At 36.7% G+C, this 8,547-nt stretch overlaps 1 non-coding gene across 1 annotated transcript; it reads left to right on the forward strand.

The window, feature by feature from the left end:
* The first annotated feature begins 3,184 nt into the window (after nucleotides 1–3,184).
* On the forward strand, nucleotides 3,185–3,293 carry LOC112753811 (small nucleolar RNA R71). The gene has a single exon (XR_003178176.1). It is a non-coding gene; the product is annotated as a small nucleolar RNA R71 (small nucleolar RNA).
* The last annotated feature ends 5,254 nt before the right edge of the window (nucleotides 3,294–8,547 follow it).

Consider the following 8,547-nt stretch of genomic DNA (forward strand, 5'->3'; position numbering starts at 1 on the left):
TCCTATCCACTGATGCTCAAAGCCTTGGATCCTTTTTATTACCCTTGCCTTTTGGTTTTAAGGGCTATTGGATTTTTGCTCTTGCCTTTTGGTTTAAAGAGCTTTTGGCTTTTTCTGCTTGCTTTTTCTTTTTCTTCCCTTTTTTTTTGCCATTTTTATTTTCTCTTTTTTTTTTTGCAAGCTTTTGTATTCACTGCTTTTTCTTGCTTCAAGAATCAATTTTATGATTTTTCAGATTATCAATAACATTTCTCCTTTTTCATCATTCTTTCAAAAGCCAACATATTTAACATTCATAAACCACAATATCAAAAGACATATGCACTGTTCAAGCATTCATTCAGAAAACAAAAAGTATTGTCACCACATCAAAATAATTAAACTAGTTTCAATGATGAATTCGAAACCCTGTACTTCTTGTTCTTTTGTTTTTAGAACATTTTTCATTTAAGAGAGGTGATGGATTCATAGGACATTCATAACTTTAAGGCATAGAAACTTAAATACTAATGATCATATAGTAAAGACACAAACATAAATAAAAGATAAAGCATAGTAAATGAAAAACAGAAAAATAAGAACAAGGAGATTAAGGAACGGGTCCACCTTAGTGAGGGTGGCGTCTTCCTCTTCTTGAAGAACCAATGGTCCTTTTGAGCTCCTCTATGTCTCTTCCTTGTCTTTGTTACTCCATCTCTAGTGATTTTGGTGCTCCTATCCTTAGTTGCTCCCAATAGTTGTGTGGAGGAAAATGTATTCCTTGAGGTATCTCAGGGATTTCTTGGTGTGGGAATTCTTCATGCTCTTGTTGTGCAGTCAAATGCTCTACCACTGAGCTATGGACCCTTGAGATGAAAAGGAAGGAGTGATTGTTTGAATTTGAGTGGGTGGGTGTAGGTGGGTGTATGATGTGTGAAAAGGAAGGAGTGATGGTTTGAATTTGAGTAGGTGGGTGTATGATGGTTTTGGAGGGGAATTAGAGGTGATTGGTGAAGGGTATTTGGGGAAGAGGATTATGAAAAGGTGTGAAGAGGAGAGAAGAAAAGGTGGAGATCCTGTGGGGTCCACAGATCCAGTGGGGTCAAGGACTTAACATCCCTGCTCCAATTAGGCGTTTAAAACGCCCTTAGTATGCATGTCTGGCGTTAAACGCCAGCTTGCTGCTTGTTTCTGGTGTTTAACGCCACTTCCATGCTCTGTTCTGGCATTAAACGCCAGTCTGGTGCTTGTTTCTGGTGTTTAACGCCAGCTTGATGCTTCTTTCTGGCGTTAAACGCCAGTAAGTTCTTCCTCCAGGGTGAACTATTTTTAAAGCTGTTTTTCATTATGTTTTTGATTTTTTAGTAGTTTTTGTGACTCCACATGATCATCAACCTAAAAAAAACATAAAATAACAATAGAAAATAAATAGATATAATTAAATGACATTGGGTTGCCTCCCAACAAGCGCTTCTTTAATGTCAATAGCTTGACAGTGAGCTCTCATGGAGCCTCACAGATGTTCAGAGCATTGTTGGAACCTCCCAACACCAAACTTAGAGTTTGAATGTGGGGGTTCAACACCAAACTTAGAGTTTGGTTGTGGCCTCCCAACACCAAACTTAGAGTTTGACTGTGGGGGCTTTGGTTGACTCTGCAGTGAGAGAAGCTTTTCATGCTTACTCTCCATGGTTACAGAAGGAGATTCTTGAGTTTTAAACACAAGGTTGTCCTCATTCAGTTGAAGAACCAATTCTCCTCTGTCCACATCAATCACAGCTCTTGCTGTGGCTAGGAAGGGTCTTCCAAGGATGATGGATTCATCCTCATCCTTCTCAGTGTCTAGGATTATGAAATCAGCAGGGATGTAAAGGTCTTCAACCTTTACTAACACGTCCTCTACTTGTCCATAAGCCTGTTTTCTTGAGTTGTCTGCCATTTCTAAAGAGATTTTGGCAGCTTGCACCTCAAAGATCTCAAGTTTTTCCATTACAGAGAGTGGCATTAAGTTTATTCCTGACCCCAGGTTATACAGAGCCTTCTCAAAGGTCATGGTACCTATGTTACAGGGAATTAGGAATTTACCAGGATCCTGTTTCTTTTGAGGTAATTTCTGCCTATCTAATGCATTTAGTTCATTGGTGAGCAAGGGAGGTTCATCTTCCCAAGTCTCATTACCAAATAATTTGGCATTCAGCTTCATGATTGCACCAAGGTACTTAGCAACTTGCTCTTCAGTAATGTCTTCATCCTCTTTAGAGGATGAATAATCATCAGAGCTCATGAAGGGCAGAAGGAGGTTCAATGGAATCTCTATGGTCTTTAGATGAGCCTCAAATTCCTTTGGTTCCTCAAAGGAAAAGTCCTTATTGGTCACTGAACGTCCCAGGAGATCTTCCTCACTAGGATTCACGTCCTCCTCCTCCTCTTTGGGTTCGGCCACACCAAGTAAGGTAATGGCCTTGCACTATCTCTTTGGATTCTCTTCTGTATTGCTTGGGAGAGTACTAGGAGAAGTTTCAGTGACTCTTTTACTCAGCTGGCCCACTTGTGCCTCCAAATTTCTAATGGAGGACATTGTTTCATTCATGAAACTTAGAGTGGCCTTAGATAGATCAGAGACTATATTTGCTAAGCTAGATGGATTCTGCTCAGAATTCTCTGTCTGTTGCTGAGTGGACGATGGAAAAGGCTTGGTATTGCTAAACCTGTTTCTTCCACCATTATTAAAGCCTTGTTGAGGCTTTTGTTGATCCTTCCATGAGAAATTTGGATGATTTCTCCATGAGGGATTATAGGTATTCACATAGGGTTCATCCATGTAATTCACCTCTACTATTGCAGGGTTCTCAGGATCATAAGCGTCTTCTTCAGAAGATGCCTCTTGAGTACTGTTGGATGCAGCTTGCATTCCATTCAGACTCTGAGAAATCATATTGACTTGTTGAGTCAATATTTTATTCTGAGCCAATATGGCATTCAGAGTATCAATTTCAAGAACTCCCTTCCTCTGAGGCGTCCCATTACTCACAGGATTCCTTTCAGAAGTGTACATGAACTGGTTATTTGCAACCATGTCAATGAGTTCCTGAGCTTCTGCAGGCGTTTTCTTTAGGTGAATGGATCCACCTGCAGAATGGTCCAGTGACATCTTTGATAGCTCAGACAGACCATCATAGAATATATCCAAGATGGTCCATTCTGAAAGCAATGTCAGAAGGACACTTTTTGGTAAGTTCCTTGTATCTCTCCCAAGCTTCATAGAGGGATTCACCTTCTTTCTGTTTGAAGGTTTGAACATTCACTCTAAGCTTGCTAAGCTTTTGAGGAGGAAAGAACTTGGCTAAAAAAGCCGTGACCAGCTTATCCCAAGAGTTCAGGCTATCTTTAGGTTGAGAGTCCAACCATATTCTAGCTCTGTCTCTTACAACAAACGGGAAAAGCATGAGCCTGTAGACCTCGGGATCAACCCCATTAGTCTTAACAGTATCACAGATCTGCAAGAATTCAGTTAAGAACTGAAAAGGATCTTCTGATGGAAGTCCATGAAACTTGCAATTCTATTGCATCAGAGAAACTAATTGAGGCTTTAGCTCAAAATTATTTGCTCCAATGGCAGGGATTGAGATGCTTCTTCCATGTAAATTGGAATTTGGTGCAGTAAAGTCACCAAGCATCTTCATTGCATTGTTATTATTTTCGGCCATGTCTCCTTCTTTTTCAAAAATTTCTATCAGATTTTCTTCAGAGAGTTGTGCTTTAGCTTCCCTTAGCTTCCTCTTCAGAGTCCTTTCAGGTCCAGGATCAGCTTCAACAAGAATGTTCTTATCCTTGTTCCTGCTTATATGAAAAAGAAGAAAACAGAAAAGAAAATATGGAATCCTCTATGTCACAGTATAGAGATTCCTTTATGTGAGTAGAAGAAGAAAAGAATAAAAGAAGAGAAATTTGAACACCAAGAGGAAGAGAGGGTTCGAATTTTTAGATGAAGAGAAGTGTTAGTAAATAAATAAAATAATTAGAAAGAGATGAGGGGTAGAGAATTTCAAAAATTAAATAAATTAAAATAAAAGTATTTTTTGTTTTTAATTTGAAATTAAAGTTAAAATTCGAAAACTTAAAAAGAAAAATAAAATTAAATCAAACTAAAATTTAAAACAAATAGTTAATTGAAAAGAAATTTTGAAAAAGAGGAAGGTGATTTTCGAAAATTAGAGAGAGAATTAGTTAGGTAATTTTGAAAAAGATATGATTGAAATAGTAAACTTTTAAAATCAAACAAAAAGTCAAGTAGTTAATTGAAAAAGATTTGAAAATCAATTTTTGAAAAGATAAGGAGTTAGAAAAGAAGTTAGAAAAGATTTTGAAATTGATTTTGAAAAAGATGTGATTGAAACTTATTTTGAAAAAATATTTGAAAAAGAAATTTAAAAAGATTTGATTTTGAAAATTAAAGTTGATTACTTGACTAACAAGAAACTAAAAAGATATGATTCTAGAGTTTAAAGATTGAACCTTTCTTACTAGGCAAGTAACAAACTTAAAATTTTGAATCAATCACATTAATTGTTAGTAAAGATTTTGAAATTATGAAACAAAATGAGAAAAAGATTTTTGAAAATCAATTTGAAATTTTCGAAAATTATGAAAGAAAAATGAAAAAGATTTGATTTTTTGAAAAAGATAGGATTTTTAAATTGAAAATTTGACTTGACTCATAAGAAATAACTAAATTTTAAAAAGTTTTGAAAAAGTCAACTCAAATTTTCGAAATTTATGAGTGAAAGAAGGGAAAGATATTTTTTTATTTTTAAATTTTTAATGATGAAAGAGAAAAACACAAAATTGAAACAAATCATGAAAATTATGAATCAAAACACCTAATGCATGCAAGAACACTTTGAATGTCAAGATGAACACCAAGAACACTTTGAAGATCAAGATGAACATCAAGACTTATTTTTGAAAATTTTTTAGAAAAGAAAAACATGCAAGACACCAAACTTAGAAAATTTCAAACTTTAGAGACTAACAAATTGAAAATGCATATGAAAAACAAGAAAAGACACAATACAAGAAAATTGAAGATCAAACAAGAAGACTTGTCAAGAACAACTTGAAGATCATGAAGAATGCAATGCATGGATTTTTCAAAAAATTTTAAGAAAAATTAAAAAGATGCAATTGACACCAAACTTACAAATTGACACTAGACTCAAACAAGAAACATAAATTTTTTTTTGTTTTTATGATTTTATAAGAATTTTTTTTGTATTATTTTTGAAAATAAGAAATAAAAAGCTTAAAAATAAAATAAAATTACCTAATCTGAGCAACAAGATGAACCGTCAGTTGTCTAAACTCGAACAATCCCCGGCAATGGCGCAAAAAACTTGGTGCACGAAATTGTGATCATCAACAATGGCGCCAAAGGCTTGGTGCTCTCAAACGTGAATCACACTTTGTCACAACTTCGCACAACTAACCAGCAAGTGCACTAGGTCGCCCAAGTAATAAACCTTACGTGAGTAAGGGTCGATCCCACGGAGATTGTCGGCTTGAAGCAAGCTATGGTCACCTTGTAAATCACAGTCAGGCGGATTCAAATGGTTATAGAGAATTGATAATTAAAACATAATTAAAATATAAACTAGGATAGAGATACTTATGTAATTCATTGGTGAGAATTTCAGATAAGCGTATAGAGATGCTTTTGTTCCTCCTGAACCTCTGCTTTCCTGTTGTCTTCATCCAATCATTCCTACTCCTTTCCATGGCAAGCTGTATGTTGGGCATCACCGTTGTCAATGGCTACATCCCGTCCTCTCTGTGAAAATGGTCCAATGCGATGTCACTGCATGGCTAATCATCTATCGGTTCTCGATCATACTGGAATAGGATTTACTATCCTTTTGCGTCTGTCACTACGCCCAGCACTCGCAAGTTTGAAGCTCGTCACAGCCATCCCTTCCCGGATCCTACTCGGAATACCACAGACAAGGTTTAGACTTTCCGGATCTCAGGAATGGCCGTCCATGGGTTCTAACTTATACCACGAAGACTCTAATATCTCAGACTCGGTCCCCTGTATTAGATATCTAAGAGATACTCATTCTATCTCATCTTCATGTAGAACGGAAGTGGTTGTCACGCACGTGTTTATAAGTGAGAATGGTAATGAGCGTCACATAATCATCACATTCATCATGTTCTTGGGTGCGAATGAATATCTTAGAATAGGAATAAGCTTGAATTGAATAGAAAAACAATAGTACTTTGCATTAATACTTGAGGAACAGCAGAGCTCCACACCTTAATCTATGGTGTGTAGAAACTCTACCGTTGAAAATACATAAGAACAAGGTCTAGGCATGGACGAGAGGCCAGCCTCCATGATCTCAGAACTAAACGTCCAAAGATCCCCCAATACAATAGTAAAAAGTCCTATTTATGCTAAACTAGTTACTAGGGTTACAGAGATAAGTAAATGATGCAGAAATCCACTTCCGGAGCCCACTTGGTGTGTGCTTGGGCTGAGCATTGAAGCTTTCACGTGGAGAGGTCTTCCTTGGAGTTGAACGCCAGTTTGTAACCTGTTTCTGGCGTTTAACTCCACTTTGCAACCTGTTTCTGGCATTTAACTCCAGAATAGGGCAGGAAACTGGCATTGAACGCCAGTTTGCATCGTCTAAACTCGGGCAAAGTATAGACTATTATATATTTCCTAAAATCCCTGGATGTCTACTTTCCAACGCAATTGAGAGCACGCCATTTAGAGTTTTGTAGCTCCAGAAAATCCACTTTGAGTGCAGGGAGGTCAGAATCCAACAGCATCTGCAGTCCTTCTTCAACCTCTGAATCTAATTTTTGCTCAAGTCCCTCAATTTCAGCCAGAAAATACCTGAAATTACAGAAAAACACACAAACTCATAGTAAAGTCCAGAAATATGATTTTTATTTAAAAACTAATAAAATTATACTAAAAACTAACTAAATCATACTAAAAACTATGTAAAAACAATGCCAAAAAGTGTATAAATTATCCGCTCATCAGTAGGCTATTTGGGTAAGTGAGCTAAATAAAATGATGGCCTCAATCATATAAATTCATGTATACATAGAATAATAGACATATAGAATTAAACAAATCAAGGATCACAATCATAGAAAGAGAACAATTGCACACAAGAAGGGAAAATAAGTGGTTATAAGATGTAACCACGCAATTAGGCTCAAAACTCACAAGCTTGTGTTCTTAGCTCAAAAACCATGTTCCAAAATAAATTCTTTCAAGCAAGTTCAACAAAATTTTTTTTCAAATTGGTAGGGTGCCCTAAAAATAGTTTCTTGGAAAAGAAATCATCACCCTAACTAAGTAGTCCTAATAAGAAAGAAGTGGTAGAATATGTACAAATTATAACTAACATGCAACCTATAATGCAATGCAATAACTAATCTAACAAAGAAAACTAAGAATTGGTGTTGGACAAGAAAATGGTTACCCACGGAGATCGGTCGGACGACCTCTCCACACTTGAAGATTGCACCGTCCTCGGTGCATGCAAAGAAGAGTAAGGTGGACGGGTTGAAACAACTGATGAGCTTCTTCAAAAGGTTGTGCGGATGAACTTGTTTGTTTCCCCATTCCGAAGCTTTTTCCTTCCTCCCTTTTTGGTGTCCAGCCTAAAAGGAAAGAAAAAGAAAGAGAATTAAGCCTATAACAAAGATATCGAAGCAAATAGAACATAGGCGGGGGCTAATGCCAAGTAAGAGTATGGTTCTTAACTACATGGTAGCTACAACATGTGAGTGAGAAAACAATATAAGCTAAGGTATATCATTAAACTTGATGCAAGAGTAAAGTCAAAGCATAAAGAGCACTCAAAAGCATCAAGTTCGAACAAGAAAGAGTGGGTCATGAAAGACAATATGAGGTCATATCAATGCACAAAGACACAAGAGTCATATAAGATTAAGCATTGATTTAAAAGTTTCATCACCTATCAATATTAAACAAGTCAAGAAGCACCAAAATAATGCAAGAAATTCTCAACAATTGAGTATGAAAATTCAACACCATTATTAAAATAAGACCGTAGAAAAGAAGGTAAGAACAAGCTATAAAAACAAAATTAAAATGCAATGAATAAAAGTATCCAAATGCAATAAACAAAAGAAAAATGAAAGATGAGAAAAACTCTTTTTTTTTTAGAGAGCACAAAGACTAAAGTAAGAAAGGAAAAGAAGAGAAGAAGAAAGGTAGAAAGAAAGAAGAAGAAAAGAAGAAAGAGAGAATAAGAAAGAAGAAGAAAAGACAAAAAAAGGGCGCGAGGCGACGCGGATACGTCATTCACGCTTACGCGTGGATGCGCAGATCAGTAGAGGGACGCGTACACGTCATGCGCGCATACGCGTGGGCAGAGTTAGGCGTGAGGCACAACATAAGCATAAATCTCGCCTAACTCTCTAGAAAATGTACCCAGAGTTGTAGATGGCGCAGTCGACGCGTACACGTCGCCCACGCTTACGTGTGGGTTGCGCGATCAGGACCATCGACGCGGATGCGTC

Source organism: Arachis hypogaea, chromosome 15 (assembly GCF_003086295.3).
Source record: "Arachis hypogaea cultivar Tifrunner chromosome 15, arahy.Tifrunner.gnm2.J5K5, whole genome shotgun sequence".
NCBI lineage: Eukaryota > Viridiplantae > Streptophyta > Magnoliopsida > Fabales > Fabaceae > Arachis > Arachis hypogaea.